At 45.0% G+C, this 20,372-nt stretch overlaps 1 protein-coding gene across 17 annotated transcripts in view; it reads right to left on the reverse strand.

Moving 5' to 3' along the window:
• Positions 1-20,372, reverse strand: part of PLEKHA7 (pleckstrin homology domain containing A7) — a 213,554-nt gene that overhangs the window by 88,668 nt on the left and 104,514 nt on the right. The window contains exon 1 of one of the 17 annotated variants that reach the window (XM_059137318.1): positions 9,803-9,927. The exons of the other annotated variants lie outside the window; for them this stretch is intronic. The gene's annotated coding sequence lies outside the window, so the exon portion shown is untranslated. Of the gene's footprint in view, positions 1-9,802; positions 9,928-20,372 lie in introns of those variants that run through there. 17 annotated transcript variants of the gene reach the window in all.

Consider the following 20,372-nt stretch of genomic DNA (forward strand, 5'->3'; position numbering starts at 1 on the left):
GGAAAGCCTTGGCTGCAAGAGAACATTGCATCTTCGAGAGACATTCCGTGAAGTCCTTATTCGGATAGACCAAACTCCTCAGAAGCGAGTTACTTTAAGACGGCACGAGCTAAAACAAGAATGAAGGAAAGTAGACAGCACTTTCAACAGCTTCCCAAAACCATGAACCAGGGAAAGAATTCCAAGAATTAACCACCCACCCAGAAAAACCTATCTTCTTAAAATTCTTCTCCCTACTACAAAATGCCTTCGCTTCAATGATGGGATATAAATGTATGGGCATGTCTCTGCAACATGACCTGCACAATTTCAACACTGTGGAGTTTCTATCACCCTTTTGAAGTTAGAAGGGATCAGCTTCCATGCCAAGCCAACAGACACAACCAAAGTGTGTAGGTGTTTTGTGTATTCACAAAGGCTGCCTGGTTCTTTGAAAGAAAGGAGGAGAGGGCTCTAAAGGCTGCTGGTTTGCTCAATAAATAAACTAATCTAAAGTCATTTTCTTCCCCCCTCAAAGAATATGACTTAAAGTGTTTTCCCCCAATCAAAGAATCAGTCCTTTTAGAAATTTTAGAAAATATAAAAAAGAAAAAATGTCACCCAATATCTCATCACTTACAGACAGATATACCTGAGTATCTTCTCCTTCCCTAGTTTTTCCCTCTACTAAAAGATTATGATTTTGCTGTATTTAGAAATCTGTCTCCTGCCCTTTTCGCATCCTAGTCACATAGACAATTTGCTGTCCTTAAGACTTCTTTATTTGAAATAGGTGAATCCATGTGTGCCCCCTCCCTCTCCTTTTTGGAAGTTCATGTTATGACACTTCATTTTTAGGAAAGACCTATATTAGTGCCTGTTTTCACTAACTGAAAGAAATCTGAAGAGGAATTTTCGCTTTCAGAAAAAAAAAGTTGAAAAGCAAAAAGCATTCAGCGTTTGTTTTGCAGGGAATCCTCACGGAGGCAAGCAGCGAGTGGCGCCCCCAAGCTCCCTACCAGAGAACAACACCAGCATCTCACCATCAAGTTGCCAGGACTTTGAAGGGCGTCTGGGAGCAGCTGTGTTTTATTTCAATTTATTTTGTGTATCTATTAACAAAATGTGTCCTAAGATATCAGAAAAGCCTAAGAGGTTATTTTGGGAGTCTGAGAGTGCTCAAAATTTTTTCCACATAAATTATAGTAATCTTATTTGCCTTACATCATTCTGTCTTACAAAATGTTTCATAGGAATGCTCTATGTCCAGATAGGTGAAACAAGTTAGAGTTTTAGCCTATGGATATACATTTTTTTTGTCTATAACCACATAAAACATGTTCACTGGCCATCTGTGTGCCAGGCGCTGTTTTAGGTGCCAGAGATACAGAGTGAACAAGAAGTCCTTACTCCATTCGTGCTTATATTCTAGAAAGATTTCCATTCATCTGATGCTGGATATTTTAGATGCATTATACATCTTTTAGTACAAACTCTTCCTGCAATTCCAATTATTTCCTTGGGTTAAGCTCCCAGAGGTAGAATTATTTAATCAAAGGGCATGGTCATTTTTTAGGGCCCCTAATACAGATGGTTAAAATGCTTTCACTGTCAGAGTCAATACATCATCTCATTTTGCTAGTGTTAAAGTATTAGCCCATCTCCAAACTAAGCATGGGGCCACCCCAGAGATTAGTAGGCTTAATGAGAATAGTATAAGGTTAAAAAAGAAAAAACTCTCTTCGCGCACAAGGTTTTTCTTACTCTGCCCTGGGCCCTGGCCAGAATATCCTGAGTTCCAGTGGCTGGGGTGAGCTGGCACTGAGAGCAGCCTGACTGCTGATAAGCCAAATGTGAAGCAGTCCAAGCCATCAAAACCAGGTTGCTCCTTGGCCCTGTGATTGTGTACCACCACCACCACCCCCAACCTTTCATCCCTCCCAACCATTCCAGCTTCCAAATTCCCAGGTTTGAAGCAAGCCCATGGAATCCCAGGACTCCATCTGGCAGACAGCAGCCTGATCGTCACAAAAAGCAGAATTAAGGCACAAGCATCCAGATAAGGATGAGAACTGGACCCCAGTAACACCTGGTCCAGAAATCCTTGCACCATGTTCACGGGTTAGGATTTATTTACACCCAGTTTCCGCCTCTCTCTCTCTCTTTCTTTTTTTTCTTTCTTTCTTCCCAGCTCGGCATTCACCAGGGAATTACAAACTCAAAGCCTGCCTCATTTCTACCTGGAGGAAAAAAACCAAAAAGCCCTACTCATAACAGGCTTAATAATGAAGCAACAACACCATGATCCACTGTTACTTCTCAAGGACTCTACAGTCTACAAAACCTTTCCTTATGCCTCTTAGTTATTGCCACCATCGACCCCCATTTTATGAATGAGGAAATGGCTCAGAGAGGTTAAGTGACTTGCTCAAGATAATATCATCAGTAAGTGATAAGACAGGAACATAAATCCTGGTCTTCTATTTCTAGATCCAATATACTTTTTGCATAATAACTTGCTGTCCCCTTTCCTTAGGAGTCTACGGGGCTCAGGGGTTCCTGGCCACAACCAGAAATCCCTGAAGACAAATCATCAGAAAAACAGCATCTCATCCACTGCTACTCCCCCTCTCTCTTCCTCTGCACCTCCCTCCTTCTATTGTGCCTGAGCCAAAGTTCTAAATGACAACACATATGTGGCACTCAGTAGTCCCCAAACAACCTTTGTTCCTAATCCAAGGTCAGCTAGGAGGATCTCTGATGTACACAAAGAGGGTATCTTCTCTATGCCCAGAGCAGCAACCAGCATCCAGCAACCTCTTCATATATGCTGCATGACCTGGATAGCAACTCCTAGGCTCCCCACACCCAACTTATACCAGCTTAAATAAAATCCTGAGCTGAAAGAATTAGACACTAAGATGAAGTTTACATTCTAACATTAGAAGATACATGGATTTTTAAAGTGGACAAAAATATAGCTGTTTTAGAAACAGAAGAAGTGCTCAACATCACTCGGCATCAGGAAAATAGAAATCAAAACCACAGTGAGATACCACCTCACACCAGTCAGAATGCTCAAATTAACCAGCCAGGAAATGACAGGTGTTGGCGAGGATGCGGAGAAAGGGAAGCCCCCCTACACTGTTGGTGGGAATGCGAGCTAGTGCAGCCACTCTGGAAAACAGTATGGAGTGTCCTCAAAAAGTTGAAAATAGAGCTACCCTATGACCCAGCAATCGCACTACTGGGTATTTACCCTAAAGATACAAATGTAGTGATCTAAAGGGATACATGCACCCGAATGTTTATAGCAGCAATGTCCACAATAGCCAGACTATGGAAAGAACCTACATGTCCATCAAGAGATGAATGGATAAAGAAAATGTGAGATACACACACACACACACACACACACACACACACACATATATATATGGAATACTATGCAGCCATCAAAAGAAATGAAATCTTGCCATTTGCAACGATGTGGATGGAACTAGAGAGTATTATGCTAAGCGAAATAAGTCAATCAGAGAAAGACAATTATCATATGATCTCCCTGATATGAGGACTTTGAGAGGCAGGGCAGGGGGTCCTGGGGGATAGGAAAGGAAAAAATGAAACAAGATGGGATCAAGAGGGAGACAAACCATAAAAGAGACTCTTAATCACATGAAATAAACTGAGGGTTGGGGGGGGGGGTTAGGGATAGGGTGGCTGGGTGATGGACATTGGGGAGGATATGTGCTATGGTGAGCACTGTGACTACCTCTGGGGCAAAAAATACGTTACATGCTCATTTAAAAAAAAAAAAGTGTATATATATATATATTAATAGCCAGTTTAAAAAAAAAAAAAAAGACTGTTTTTTTTTAATCAGATCTGGAGGCAGCTCCCCAACCTTTCTTCCTTAATATAGATGCTGCCCTTTTTGACAAAAAATTTCCTGAATTTCCATGAAGCTTCAAGTTTGGTCATATTCATCACTATACCTGATTCTCCCAAGTATCCTCTGAGATAAGCAGGGCTGAAATTTTTACTCCCACATTACACATAAAGAAACTGGTGATCTGGGTTCCATGATGTTAATGGAACACGAAACTAAGGGGGGGAAAGGACTCAAACGCTGAGAAAAGAGATAAACCAGAATAATACCTCCTGAATACAAAGGCCTTACAAAAGGATCATTTCTGATCAAGCTTGCCCAGCACACAGAGCTTCTGGTTCAGCCCTTTTTTGAGTAAAAGAAGTGTTAGGTATTGGGTTATTTAATTCGGTCTTCCCAAACCCCCAGTATGGCAGGCTGTGTTTCATCACACCAGACCACAGGTGAGGAAAGTGAGACCCGGGAAGGGTAGATGACTTGCCCACAATGACAGTCGACTTCTGCATTCCTGCACACCACCACCCTTCTGGTCTCCTTCTCCTAACTGCAAGCTCACCCTCACCAAACAAAGGCTGTATAGTAAATGCAGGACCCCACACCTGTTTGGAGACTGCGAAGTCCTCCAGCTTTACCTGCTGTCCCTGACCTCAGGCCAAAAGCCCCCACCCTGCTCCATTTCCTGATTTTCTAAAATCCATGAAGAATCTCATGTCCTATCATCCTGTCTCAAGACACATTTAGCAGGCACAGACAAATCCCCTGAAATACCTGTTCTTAAACCTGAATTGCTACCTTGCCTCTTGGGAGTGATGGAGATGGCCCGGCTGGGAGCCAGGTGGCCAGTTTCAAGGGAACACAGAAACGTTCTTTCCTCCATACAAGGGCTTCTGTTTCTTTTCAGACTACTAGAAAGTAACTTGGCAAATGAAGTAAAACACAAGCTAGGCTTTATTTTCAGATCCTGCCCTTCCTCCTAGAAACACCTCCCACTAAGTCGAATGTCAGCTGGTCTCACCTGGGAGAGGACTAAGGCACACAAAAGGTTACAGGGAAGGATTACCCCCTGAAGGCGGGCCACACATATCCATCCACATAAATAAGCACGTCTTCACAAGCCCAGGGCCTGGAAGGACTTGGGTCAGGCCCTAAAGAGGTCCAACAGCAAACAGAAGAGATTTCACAAGGCAGAGTTAGGACCAGGGAGCCGTGGAAACCAATTTGAGCTCAATATAAAGAGGAGCACACGTACAACCACTGACAGGACTAGTCGAGACGTAAACGAGTCCTACAGTTTCTTTCAGCATTTCTGCAAGATTAATTTTCCATTCATACAGAGTTTGACCATAATGTGAGCAGCGAGATTCTGGTCGGTTAAACATAAGGGTTCCAATTACTTAGCCTGGCAATTCCTTTGGGCATAGCAAGAAGCTCTGGAGTTACGTGAACGGTGCCCACGAGTGGAGGTCAGAGCACCCTGATAAATCTGGTTTTCCGATGGCGGTGGTATTGGTATGCTGAGTGTGGGACAAACCCGCACAGTCAGCAAGAGCTCTTATCTGGCCCAGCTATAAAGAGAACAGCTTAAAATGTAAGAAGAGGATCCAGCTTGAAAGTCTAAGGAGGGACTCTATCAAGGCTCTTCTCATTGGTATGCCTGGCAGCATCTGCCCCTCTGGCTCCTCAGGCTCCCCAGTTGGCTCCCCTAATGCAGCAAGACTGTCACCTTGCAGGCCTGATGCCACGTTCAGCTCTGCCTCCAGGCTTGTTAAGGCACTGACTGTTTGAATCCCAGTGTCTCAAGAAAACCAAGGACTGTGGGTAACCTAATAATGCTTCTACTTGGGTCCCCAAATTAGTCACCGAAACTCCAAGAGCAGAAGAAATTGCCTCCCTATTTCCTTCAGTTCCTACTTGGGCCACAGAGTAAAAAGGTGGCACTCAAAGGCTGAAGTAGCATCTTTACCTTCCCTCAACACTTCCAAGTTCCTTTTATTTTATTTAACACTTTTATAAAACGGCTTGTTTAGTACAAAGTGTCACTGTTGTTCATGTGGCATTTCCTAAAGGGACTGAGAATCTTACTGAAATGGTCTTTAGAGCTTGCACTATTTTGGAAATGTCAAGATTTTCAACAACTCCTTGCACATGGGCATTCCTCTGTCAGGCTCTTCTTCAGAAATCATCGGAATTGGGCCTTGATGAGCCAACATAGGGTCCCCATCCTCTCTTCTCAAGTGAAAGCCATCAACACTGCACACTAGCCAGCCTCCTTCAGTGTCTGCCCTGAGCCCTGGCATCAGAAGACCTGGGTTCAAACCGAGCACGCCATCTCACCTCACTGAGCCTTGGTGCTTCCATTTGCAAACAGGGAATAGTGATAATATCCTTCCCAAGAGTTGTGAGGATACTCACACAACGCCTGGCACACTGAAGGTACTGAGTTGATGTTTGCTGAACCTGACCATGCACCTTGACCATTGCAATGAGTACTAGTAATCCACATTTTAACAGGGCAGAAACAAAATAAGCCTCCTCCCCCAACTCCGACCAAACCCAGTATTTCCTTCCACAGGTTTCTCTGTTTCCATTAACAGCATCACAACCCAGCAACCTGGGAGTCGCTCTCCATTCCCTGCTCCACAGTAACTTCCTCACACACTACTATTAGCAAGCCCAGGTGCCTCTATCTCCAAGACATCTCTGAATGCACCCCTTTCTCTCTAGTCCTATAGCCAGCACCAATCATCTCTAGCTAAGATAGTACAACAGCCTAACTGCTCTCTCCCTGGCCTCTGTACAACCCACTCTCCTCATGGGAAGCCTGATGGGTCTCTTCAAATGGAAATTAAATCAAGTCACATTCCTCCTTTAAACCCCACAACAGCTCCACAGCACAGAGTAAAATTCAAGTGCTTGGCTCTAGGAGACTTGACCCCCTGACCACCTACATCACCTTCTTGTACAAAAAAAATTTTCTCTCCTTCTCCATCCCTCCCCAGCCACCCTGGCCTCCTTTCTGCTCCTTGAAGACTAAGCTATTTCCAACTTAACAACCTCTGTACCAGCTAGCCTTTCCACCTGGAAGCCCTTTCTCTCATACTCGCATAACTGGCTCTTTATCACTCACCTTGGCACAACTATCACCACCTCAGAGCCCTGCCCAACCACCCACAGAAGTAGGCTCCCAGTCACTTCATATCATGTCACCCTATTTTCACTATTACTGTCATTTCTCTGACTCATGTGTTCTGACTGTTGTCAGTCTCCCTAATAGGTATATTCCAGAAGAGCATGGAGCTTGCCTGTCTCTTCACTGCCCTTGTCGGCTTATACCAGTGTCTGGCACGGTTACATTTGCTGAATGAATGAATGAAAAACGACTAACGAGGCTTCTACCTTAAAGTGAGGCCACGAGTCTAAATACACTAGCTAACCCCTACAGAGGTCTGGGCAAAAGTACCAAAGAGACAAGAATCTAAAAGGTCGTAAGTCATCAGAGGGCAGTGGCTTCCCTTCTTAGTGACAAAAGAAAGAAGGATGAGACACCAACATGCCAAGAACGCTTCATTCTCGGCTCTCTCCCAACTGTGTTACAATATAATTTGGAGAAATCCGCCCTCCCCTGAACAGCCCCCCACCCAACAAAGGAGGATAATACACTCAACACAGAGAATCAAAGAATGGAATGTAAACACCCGAGAGGAAATGACTGTGTGATTAAAAACACATGGGAGGGGAACACAAACATCACCTGTATCTCCCTTTTGTGAACTGGAGAGTATTTGCTACGAAACCTACAATTTGGTGACTGATTATATGCTCTCTCCTATATTGCTCTCTGCTTACTTCATGTGTGTTTGTTCTCCTCCCCCGCCCCCTCCATCGAGAGCCCAAGTTCCTGGAGGGCTGGGAACCATCATTCACTTATTTCTCATGGATCTCCTGCAGCACAGAACAGTAATACCTAGGGAGCAGGTGCTTGAACTCCTTCATCTCAACAGCCTGAACACAAGCACACATCACTTTCAGGTGCATAACCCACCTCATTTCCTGATCACTGCAGCCCAACCTGTCAAGACTCCCCCAGAGAGAGTGGGGGAGAGAGGGGTCCGCAGGCCTGATAAAGGCTCCTACATGCAGTGGAGACACTGACCAGCCCCGAGGAGCATGGCACAAACCAAAGAACGGCCTTCCCCACTCCCACACGGTCCACACCTGGCTTTCACTCACACATCCAATTAAGCAGAGACACTGAAATCCAGCCAAACCCCAGACCTGCTACCTGAACGGACAGTCAGTTCCTGCTCTCCTCACCTGAAGGCATTAAAAGGGCAGAGCCTGGCACAGACAGAACTGGGCAAAAAGCAGTCACAGAATTAACTGAGCAACCTCAAAGCTCACATATCTTGCAAAGAGAGCTGTGCTTTCTAAACTCTGGATTCCACAGACTCAAGTCTGCTAGCGTGATTTGAAAAGCTCTACATTTCATCAGGTGCTCCAGATGTTTTCATCCACTCAGCGGCCAACTCATTTCATAAATTAGCTCTCCTGACCCACTAACCCAAGTATAAGACCTGCCTTCTTCCTGAGCTCCCACATGGGGCCCTTAAGAGTCCTACGTGGTTAATAGGGAGTTTTAATTTTGACTTTACAAGACCTCAAGAACCATGAAAAGATTAAAACCAAGCTCCTGACAGAATGAGGAAAGCAAACCCAGATAGCCTCCTGCTCCTTTTTTTTTCTTTCTTTCTTTCTTTTTTTTTTTTTTTTGAAGAAGAATGTTGGCAGAGAATCAAAGTACTAGGAGCCAAGATACAGCGTTGTCACTACCAGGTCCACACCCCCAGCAAATACTCAGCCTCTCGGGGTCTTAGGTTCTCTCATGCATCCAATGTAGAGGCCACATGAAGCCTGCCAAGCATGAACCCCAGCCTGTTGTTCAGAGTCAGGACGACTGCAGCTCAAACCCCAGCTCTGCCACACACTTGGCAGTGCACGACCTTGAATGAGTGACTGACCTTTCTGAGTGCTGGATTCTCTATCTGCCAAACGAGAAGACAATCCCAACCTTGCAGATTGTTTTGAAGAGTACTAATAATGGGCCTGGCCTGTAGCACTGCACGTTTAAGTGCTTGTTAGAGTCTTCTTTTGCTAGCCCAGAAACTCCCCACGGATAGAGCTGTTTTGCCTTTTTCCGTACTGCAAGTGCCAGTATGATTAGCCAGCCATAGGGCAGCAGCTCAAGAACACATTTTCTCCCTTTTGAATTAAGGCACTCTATCCAGCCTCCTGTTTAAACTTCTATTTAAGGAACTTGCCTGCCAGAAAAAGTCCTTTAAGATCAGTAGGCGCCTGCCTTCAGCCCCACTTCTGTCCCCCACTGGGTCAGTCCTCAAACGTTCAGAAAGCACAGCCCAAGAAAAACAGCCTCCCCAGCGAGCAGTGCTGAGTCAGGGATGCGCACGCTACAGAAGTTTTCAAACTTCGCAGGAAACATTTTCAACCTCAGAGAGTAGCCAGTTCTATGCTTCTGTTTAGTAAGCCAGGTTCCAGAGTAAAATGAGAAGGATGGACCAAGTGACATTGTAGGGATCTTCCAACAATCACGTCCTGAGACACTGGGGTTCATCTCTGACTCCTGGCAGAGCCACGGTCTGAGCCGGAACAACATTACAACATAACTGAAACACAAAGGAATGAGGCAGAACACTGTCTCCCTGATCTCACTTGCCAACAGAGAATCCTTTGTAATGACATCAGGGAGGTGTACTTAATGATACTTTCGTCCTATTTATTCTCAGTTAAATTGGACTGTTTTTGGTTGGCACTCCCAACCAAGCCATCGAACCCCCCCCTTCAGTCCATTATCTGACTTTCATGAATCAGAATACACCGCAGTGAACGGAGTCCCTGTGAAGACCGGACAGGACTAACCTGCTCTCCCCAGCTCGCCGGGAAAGGTGGCACACGCACTCACTCTCTCCTTGAGCTCCATGTTCAGAAGGACTGTGTCTTCTTCCCCAGCCTTGGCCTTATGAAAACCTGGGTTCTGGTCACACAGGGAAGGAGGGCCTAGCTGCCTGCAAGAGGTGAGGCAGAGGCTCCCCGCCCGCCTACTCTCAATTTCGGTTCTCCGGCAGCTGCTTCCGAAGGTGTTACAAATCCAGCCGCCACTTGCTCCTACTCATTCATTCTCCCTCTTCCCCAACCCCCACGCAAAAACTGGCAACGAGGCAGGAACACAGCTCCAGCTCTGAGTCACCGCCCCGCTGTGGCCGAGCCGAGCACCGGCTGGGGGTAAACAGCGAGGCAGACACTTCACGTCTCTGGACTCCGCCGTTCTCCTTGGAGACTATGGGGCTCGCCACCCCTCGGGAAGCAGGACATAGGAAACAACTCCGTTTATGGGCTCTGGAGTCCGAAGGATTTGCTCCTTCAGTTTTGCTGGACTACCTCTGTGGCTGAAATAAGCCCTAAAACGGAGACTTTAATGGGAAGGTAATGGCTCCTTTATCACTCTGTCCCACAGGCAGGGCAGGGAGGGGCCTGAGCAGTCCCAAGCCACCATCCCCACTCCCCCAGAGGAGTCTTTTGTCGCTGCTTAGGATGGCTCAGGTCCTCTTAGCATAGGCTGAACCATGTGGCTCTCCCTCTCAGAACAGGCCTGAAGAGGAGAAGGGAGAGGAATCAGAAAGGGAAATACAGGCATTGAAGTGCCTTTACTGCCACCGCCGCAGATCAGTACTGTGGCTCTTTACTGCCATCTAAGTAGGTCTGCAGGTCCTGATGGAGGGGACCACTTGAAATGTAGGCTCCACCGGACAAGGACTTCTGTTTTCACAGCTATGTTCCAGTGCGTACACAGTGCCTGGCACAGAGTAGGTGCTCAACAGATATTTGTGTAATGAAAAGAAACATACAAGGGATTTTCTTCTGAGTCTGCTTGGGATGACAGTTTTACTAAAACTTGTATTCATTGCCAGCATTTTTTCCCCTTTTAGAAATCTCCTTAGCCTTCGTAACTCCTACCACAGCCTTCAGTGAGTGCTCTGTGAATCCTGAAATACAGAGATGGTTTACCTGAAGCTCAAGCATTAGCACCCCTCATTCCAAAATCCCTTGTAAGGTCCTGGAAAGGGTTCTAGTGCTGTACTCCCAGGCCTTCTGCCATTTCATATGATTTTAAAGAAGACCTCCTAAATTGCACGAACGTCAAGGCCCACAAACTGTAGATATGCCACAGTGGAACGAAATATTAAATGACTCCCGAGCCATCCTGATACATCACCCTAACAAGGGCATCTGGCTTGACAAAACTTGTTTTAACTACACACAAGATATGCCCTAGCCCAGAGACACATCCTAATCAATCAGAAGCCAATTGCTGTAAAGACTGGAGTAGGTTAAACCACACAGACTCTACTCACGCAACATCTACCTAGCCCTACTATGTACTTAGCACTCTGAGCGCTTTGAGGTAAAGCAATGATTAGAACCTATTATCCCCAATGAAAAGGAGCTTACAGTCCAACAGCATAGACTGATAAGGTCATAAATAGATACAAATAAGTATATATTTCATATACTAAACATAAATAATATAGATACGTAACTACAGGTCAGACTGGGTACCATAATATGAAAGTAAAGGATGGCACATCTATTTGCAAGGTATCAACCTGCCAGGTATAACAACTGAGAAGGTAAATCATACTATCTCCATTTTGCACAGAGGATATTGGAGCCCAGAGGGATCGAGTGCATCCCACGACCACATAACCAGGAAGTGGCAAGGTCAAAATCCAAGCTCCAAACTCCCTGACTCCAAAGGACGGGCCCGTTCTGAAGTGACTACACTTCAGTCAATGGCCAGTCGCTCTACATAACCTCCAAAATGTCTGGAGAGACATGCTGGCTTCAGAGGAACAGGAACCACACCAGGCAACAACAGAGGTGGGCAAGCTTCCAAGGCCCACACTCTTGGGAGTGGAGGAAGAGGAAGTGCCATGAGCTTATTCATCGGGTGTATAGGTATAAACCCTGTTCATCAGGCAACACCCTAGCAGGGATCAGTGACAGCTACCTGGGAGCCAGAAGAAGCCACATGAGAGGCTCCTGCCCTATGGCCCTGCCTACAAGCTCCCTCGTCCTTGCTGCCAGACGGATTGTGCTGGAGTACAGCAAACATTCCATTGCCCCCTGCTATACAACACCCTCCTTCACTACTAAAGCCCCTTCCCAGAGCTCCTGCCAAATGTAATTTTTCCCCAGTCCCCACAACACCTGCTTTCCTACCACCAGGCTCTGGCTGCTGTCATCCTCTTTCCTAATGCATTCTGCCCAACCATCAAGGCCCCCACTCCTTCCAACAGTCCTTCCTAATCACTCCGGGCCACGCTGCTTCCATCCTTCCTCAACACTGTCATACATCCCAACGACTCTTTCCATTTTACCTTCCCAAAATTACTCTGTATTACAGAGGGGGGGGAGCAGAAGTTCCCATTCCTGCGTCCAATTCAGTGTCAATTTCAGAAGCAACACCTTTACCGGTTTCTTAAGTATCCTTTATTTTTTGCTTTTATGAACATTTTACGCATTTTTAAAATTTTACCTATATTTCTTTTTAGAAAAAAAAATTAAACAAATAGAATGAAATTGTACATATTTATTCTATAATGTGCCTTTTACTTTGCGTATCTTGGATTCCCCCATGTCCATATGCAAGGATGAACATAACAATCTCTCCACATCACAGCTTCCTTAGGACCCCTACAACAGATCAGACCAGACCAACCTACAGCCAGAGGTGACCTGGGAGGCCACCCAAAACGTCAATCTGCCCCACACACCTAACAGAGCTTTGAAATTGATGACATGCAAACCAATTTGTCCCCAACATGAGTTTTATTTGAGCCACACAGAGTTTTTTGACTGAGCCAAAGTTTAAAAGCAGGAATATTTCATATAAAAATCTAGCATGCTTTGGAAAAAAACAAAACTGGGGCAATGCTGGGTGCCTGTGAGAGGCGAAATGGCCCTTCACGTCCACTGCGGTCCCCATCACTCCCTACCAATTCCCAGTGCTGAGGGTGTACACCTAGTGCTACTTATCATCACACCTGTATTTCTAATTTTCCTACAGGACAGCAATTTCTTTATACCCATATCTCAACCAGAATGGGGAAAACCCAAGATAAACAGAGTAGCCCAAGTATTCCACAAACAAATTGGAAAGCATAAATACAGTCTGCTTTTTTGTTATCCACTAAGCCTCTACAGACATGGAGTTTGCAACCCCATTTTGTACTACCACTACTGATTCTCGAGAAGACCTTTCTTTTAGAAAGAAGCTCTATTTTAAAGAATGAAAATTTCTTGTATAAGAGGAAGAACTAAAAGAAAAGATGGCCAAAATAGGGCACCTGGGTGGCTCAGTAGGTTGAGTGTCTGCCTTCAGCTCAGGTCAGGATCTCAGGGTCCAGGGATGGAGCCCTGCATTGGGCTGCCTGCTCAGTGGCGAGTCTGCTTCTTCCTCTCGTTCTCCAATCTCTCTCGATCTCACTCTCTCTCATAAATAAATAAATAAATAAATAAAAGTCTTAAGAAGAAGAAGAAGGCGACGGAGGAGGAGGAGGGGAAGGAGGCAGCAAAAATAGGCCACAAAATGTCCTTCTCACAAAAAACATTCTTAGAAGAATCTTCCTGACAATAATGGCAAATGAACTCATCCTTAGCCTTACCTGAAGAGACTCCTGAAAAGGTAAGACCCCAGACACTCAGAAGACTGTTTCTTCCACAAAATGAAAAACCCGGAGAGGCACTGCCAACAACCCTAAAGAATCCAAAGGGAGGCCCCAGTGACTGCAGCCCATTAGGGACACCCACAAGGCCACTGAAAACAGGTAGGGGCTCCTGTAACAGAAAAGCATCTGACCAAGTACTGCCTAGGCCAAGATCACAGACCTCCCTCAACCCCCCAAAATGCACATTCTGTTGTGGTATTTAGAGTACAAGCCCTGGAGTCCAGTCCTCCACAGCCACCTACTTCACAGAAAAGGAAACTGCTCCAGAAACCAACTCTTTTTTTTTTTCTTTAATTTTTTATAAACATATATTTTTATCCCCAGGGGTACAGGTCTGTGAATCACCAGGTTTACACACTTCACAGCACTCACCATAGCACACACCCTCCCCAAGTCCATAACCCAACCCCCTCTCCCAAGCACCCTCCCCCCAGCAACCCTCAGTTTGTTTTGTGAGATTAAGAGTCACTTATGGTTTGTCTCCCTCCCAATCCCATCTTGTTTCATTTATTCTTCTCCTACTCCCTTAACCCCTCATGTTGCATCTCCACTTCCTCATATCAGGGAGATCATATGATAGTTGTCTTTCTCCAACTGACTTATTTCGCTAAGCATGATACCCTCTAGTTCCATCCACATCGTTGCAAATGACAAGATTTCATTTCTTTTGATAGCTGCATAGTATTCCATTGTGTATATATACCACATCTTCTTTATCCATTCATCTGTTGATGGACATCTAGGTTCTTTCCATAGTTTGGCTATTGTGGACATTGCTGCTATAAACATTCGGGTGCACGTGCCCCTTCGGATCTCTACGTTTGTATCTTTAGGGTAAATACCCAGTAGTGCAATTGCTGGGTCATAGGGTAGCTCTATTTTCAACTTTTTGAGGAACCTCCATGTGGTTTTCCAGAGTGGCTGCACCAGCTTGCATTCCCACCAACAGTGTAGGAGGGTTCCCCTTTCTCCACATCCTCACCAGCATCTGTCATTTCCTGACTTGTTAATTTTAGCCACAGAAAGCAACTCTTAAACATGGCCACCATCTTTTAAAGATAATATTCCAGGGGATGCCTGGCTGGCTTAGTCAGTAGAACATGCGACTCTTAATCTCAGGGTTGTAAGTTCAGCCCCTATGGTGGGTATGGGGCCTTTAATAATAACAACAATAATAATTTTTGGGAGAATTCTTAAAAGGCCCAAACTTACTAGATGATCAGACTGAAATGATGATATTGCATTACTTGTTCCCAATAATAGTATGTGACATAAACATATTCATTCATTCATGTAACAAATATTTGAAAGCCAAATAGAAGCCAGTCCTGTAGTATCTTACGCTTTGTGAGTAACCAAGAAGAGAGTGGGAACATGTAATAAACAGCTCAGTCTCTACATCTTGTCGAAGGTGAATAAAAGGGTAGATGTTTCAGATTTTCAGATTCGTGAATCATGATCTGTCTTCTTAGTCAAGAGTTGCACATTTTTTGTTTATTAAGCCAACTTGAAACCTTTCGTCACAAAGAGTAACCCCTGTTTTCCAGAAATCACAGTATTAAGTGTCTTAATACTGAAAATGACACAGAGCTTGCCTCATCCAATCTCTGTTTTACAAATGAGGAAACGGAGATCTGAGAAGGTTAGCAAATTGCTCAAGGTCACTGTGATTACTTACTGTAAATTAACACTAGCTTCCTGGAAATAAGAATTATGAAAAAAATAACACATTGTTTTAAAATTAATTTTCCGCCTTAAACAAAATCCATCTACCAGTGCCTAACATCCCCTAACAAGCATGAAAAATATATTTTAGAGCTGGGAATCCTTTTATCTAGTCAAAAGACCTTACACAGAAATCCAGGGCATTGGTTTGGATTCAAGGGGTATATAAAGTATGCACAGGGGAGAAGGCCATGTGCAGACAGAGGCAAAGACCAAAGCAAAGCATCTACAAGCTAAGGAATGTCAAGAATTGTCAGCCTCCACCAGAAGCAAAGAGAGAAACATGGAACAGATTCTCCCTTAGAACCTTCAGAAGAAACCAATACTGATGATGCTTTGATTTCAGGCTTCTCTCCAGAACTATAAGGATAAGCTTCTGATGTTTTAAGCCACTAAGTCTGTGTAACTTGTCATGGCAACCCTAGGAAAGAATACAGAATCTAAACAGTATTAGTTTAATGGCTTTGATTTACTATAAACCCTGTATTTCTACACATATCATACTAGTCAACAGTATGGAAAAGCGGTCACAAAGCTACTAAGATCTTGGTTGGGACCCGTGTAATAGTCTAAAATGAAGGAGGTAAAAAAATGTTCTTTCTTGAACTGATCAGACCACACCCAAATATTGGGTTCTCTTCTGGTAACCATACTTACTGGCCAGTGAAAAGGTAAAGGAGAGACAAGCCAGGACTGTGAAGGGCACGAATGGGTCAAAGCCACATCACTAAAGCAATAGGAGTTTTATGGTCTGGGAAGATTCAGGGCACAGGACAACTGTCATCATCTCTGTAGGGCTATCATATAGAAGAGTAATTCAATTTGTTTCCTGAGGGCCAACATTGTAGAACTAGGCTCAGTAGGTGGAGTCACTGGGAAGTATATTTTTCAAGGAATTATGTGTCTACCAATGTCAAAGCCAGAGTAACTTCTGAACATCAGACTGGCTCACTGCCTCTCATTGGTGGAAGTTTTCAAGCCCAAGCCAAAACACATTTGGCAAGACGTTGATAAAGAAAGAACACCAACCCCATGTCTGTAATCTGCCAAGATGGCCTTATGTTCCTTTCCAGTTTTATGAATCTATTAACCCATGAAACATACCATTTAGCAATTATGCGAAATCTAAAGTATACGGACGGGTAGGATAAAGAGATCCTGAGCATTAGGAGATATTTTGGTGGGAAAACAAAAAAAACAAGCCTCCGTACACAAGCATGGCTGAGAACCTATGCCCACTCCCAGAAACCTGGCTGCATTAGCGGGGCTCATAGCTCAATATTAGCAGCTGGGCTAGGTTCCTTTTGCTCCTTCTCACAGGAAGCCTATGCTGAGATTGACAGTACCTATGTCATGCTTTTTCTTTTAGATACACAGCTTTAAGAGTCTGATGTGGCCAGTATCCATTAATAAGCCACCGAGACTATATTAAAAGTAACAGCCACTGTTTTCTGCATAACTATCACTGTAACTGCTTAAGATGCTAGCACATACGAACGACCCCTACCCGTCACTTCAGCATTTCCAATGGTATTATCTCAGGGAACTGAGGTTTAGAGGGGTTAAGTGATTTGTCTAAGGTCTTACATCTCAGAAGGATTTAGGATTCCCATTGGAACCCAAGTCCAGAAGCCAAACTCTTTTTCTGCATCAACATGTCTCCCTTGCACTCCACTCTGAGCAGTTCAATTGCTCAAGGTAAACAGCAATACCAGCCAGGTGGGAAACAAACAGATGGCTTTCTCTTTCTGGTCCACAGTCCCTTCATCTGTGAAATGGGAAAGGGTTGGAGATGATTAACACCAAGCCCTACATACCGTTCTACCAAATTCCATTTCTCCTTGTCACCTCCACATTGGTAGGGCTGAGCAAGTGGTGACAGGGTAAGTGGTAATTCTCTGGTATTCAACACAAGAGGGGACACAGCTAGCAACTTTTCCCATGCTACCCTGAGGTCAGGGTAGTAAGAGGAGGAAACCAAGAACAGGTCCAAAGTCAGCAGTATGAGCTCACTCACAGGTGTGCAGCATAGAATGACCCACATAAATCTTGACAGGTAGCACTTGACTCTTTAAACCAGGGGAGAGGGTGGGTATGCTGTAAAGGGTCAGTACACAGATCTGAAGGCTAGCTGTGCCCCTAAGCTCAGAGCCCAGAGGATGTCCATGAGGAATTAAAGCACAGGGATTTTGTTTAGAAAAGATAAAGCTGTCAGTGGGTTGTGAGAGATAAAGCAGTCCAGCCACATTCCAGTGGGAGGAGCCTCTTGTAGCTGTCCCGGTGAGGGCACCCACCCGTCCAGCCTCCAAGGCTGCTTCCTCTGGGCCTGCTTGTGCAGCACCTCCTCAGGCTGCCTATTTCCCATCTACCTCTTTAAGAGTCTGCTCACAGTAGTGTCAGAGCAAAAGGACTCCACAGACCCAATCACACAGCATCACTCCGTGACTCAGAGAAGAGGGACCATTCCAGATTCTCTGCAGGGGGCAGAGGGAGGGAAAAGGACTCCAGATATCCCGTCCAGGAGGGGTCCTCTCTGCCTATCTCACTTCTAGAAAAGGGATGATTTCGGAAACCCCCCACCCAAACCAGTTTCCTTCTTAATTTCCTAGTGATGCCCATTCAGGAAGGGAGCCTCAGGTCAAGAAACACAGCAGGAAGAAGGCGCCTGACCCACAGGACCCAGAGTACCCAGACTTTCCAGTGAGTAAACCACTGACCCCAGAGAGACTATCCTGACAGACTTTTCTGGCTTTATTCTAGCATTTCTTTTTTCATTTTTTTAGGGCAGGGGCAAAGCAGGACTGACAACAGGACAATAGGAGAGTATAGGTTTGGAGCCAGAAGGGTGCCAGTTGCAACTCCACACTGTGTGGGCTTTGTGGAAGACCTTCTAAATGGTGCCTAGCATCAAGGAGATGAACAATAAGGGTAGCTGGTCTTATCAAGGTATCTCTTCCTAAAGAAAACCTACTAGCTCTCCACATGACTAAACAGTGAGCCTGCTACACTGGAGTGCCAGATTTCTGCAGAGAGTCAAAAATATGTGCAGGAAGGACAAGTAGTGGATAAAGAACCACATATCCCAAACTGGAATTTCCAGGAGGGTATCCTATCATATTCTAGGCACTCTATAGGCATTATATCAGTCTTGATTATAATCCTGGGAGGTGGGTACTATTATCTCCATTTTACAGATTAGGATACTTAAGGGGTTTATTCAAGATTACACAACTAAGTGGGGACAGAGCCAGAATTCAAACCTAGGTCTTTTAACTCCAGAGCTGGTCAAAAGTTGAACCATTTCCCATGAAGACAAACATAGCAAAACTAGCTCTTACTTTTCCATGGCAAGAAAAAGACTTCGCTATTGGATAAGGGCTTAGGAGAAGAAGCCATTCTTATTAGAATCTCCACACTCTGAAAGTAAACCACCAGCCTTCCACGTCCCTGTCTGCAAGGCCCAAACTCTGGCTAAAAATACGGAAACTGGGGGAAAGGCTGAAGGTCAGAGCCCAGAACTTGCATGTAATCTTTAACCCAAAATGACTCCCACCTTGAAAGAGGGTGATGTGAAGGTCATGGAAGTGAAAGCCCAACCATCCACCACCCTGGAGCACCCCCAACTCTGGCCACAGCTGCATGTCATCGCTGACTCTGAATCACACATTTACACTGTGCTCTTCCAGGTCCAGACTCAATTCCCCAACGTCAAACTCTGTCGGCGGGGAGGGATGCAGACGGCGGAGAGAATAGTCCGTGAATCACTTTCTCTGCTAGTGATGGTTTCTGATGCATGTTAAACACCTCCCTGCAATTCCTCAAGTGTCTATTAATCAGTGAACCAAGAACACAGAGGGCGCCAAGGAAAAATTCACCATTGCAGGGAAAAAAGCAAATCTTGAAAGGTCTCCTTACTAATGCACAAAGATTCTAAACCCAAGGTGAGGCAGTGAACAGCCCAGTCGTTAAGACCCTTGGGCCAACTGGCTACAAAGTAAGAACCCCCAGTTGAAGAGGCAAAATTCATTTCTCCTCAGCTTCATCTAGACACTGACTGGGCCAAAACTGATTAAAAGAGAATCTAGGGAAAGTCAGTGGCTCTCCCTGAGTTTCAGTCTCCTCTTCCCTATGGGTCCTAGAATACTCTCACTCCTCCCTAGCTCACAAGATCAAACAGATACATGAAGGTCCCCAAGGTTCTACCATCCACCTCCCCATCTCATGCCATCCTCCCTGGGAAAGCTCACTCACTGCCATGAGTAGGACTCCAGAAGCTGTATTTCCAGTGCTGTCCACTCTCTTGAGCCCTGGATCCCAGATGCAGCTGCTTATAGGACATTTCTCACAAGATGTCCCCTGGGCACCATTAAATCAACATATTTCAAAATGGAGCCCTTCCCACCATTATTTCTCATCTTTCATTCCCCATGATGATACACCATTATTTTGTGGTTTTCAAGTGGGGGCATCTGGAAAAACAGGTGACATTTTTGTTGTCACAACAATTAGATGGCATTTCAGTGGGCAGGGGGCCCAGGCTGCTAAATAACACTGTCCTACACAGTGAAAATCTGTCCCTCTCCAAATGCCAACAGGAACACCATTTAGAAATGCTGGAAATCATCCCACCTCCTTCCCTCATTCCCTGTCAGAGACTAGTCACCTCTACTTCCATATCACCAACTGGACCATCTTCTCCATCCCCACAACACTCTCACTGGGATGACCACAGTAGCTTCTAAGGTCATCATTTGGTCTCTGTCACCTACCTATTCCTGATTAACTTTCAAAAGTGCTCCACACAACTACTTGTAATATCTCTAAACCTACAAATTATGTCACTCCTTGCCTTAAAATCATCCCGTGCTTCCCCTCACCTTCTGGATAAAGGCAAACACCACTTTTTCATCTGTTCCCTGCCTCAGGGTTTACCACTCCCTTGAGGATACCTACATTTCAGGGTTGTCTCAGTGTTT

This window comes from Mustela lutreola, chromosome 1 (genome assembly GCF_030435805.1).
Source record: "Mustela lutreola isolate mMusLut2 chromosome 1, mMusLut2.pri, whole genome shotgun sequence".
Classification (NCBI taxonomy): domain Eukaryota; kingdom Metazoa; phylum Chordata; class Mammalia; order Carnivora; family Mustelidae; genus Mustela; species Mustela lutreola.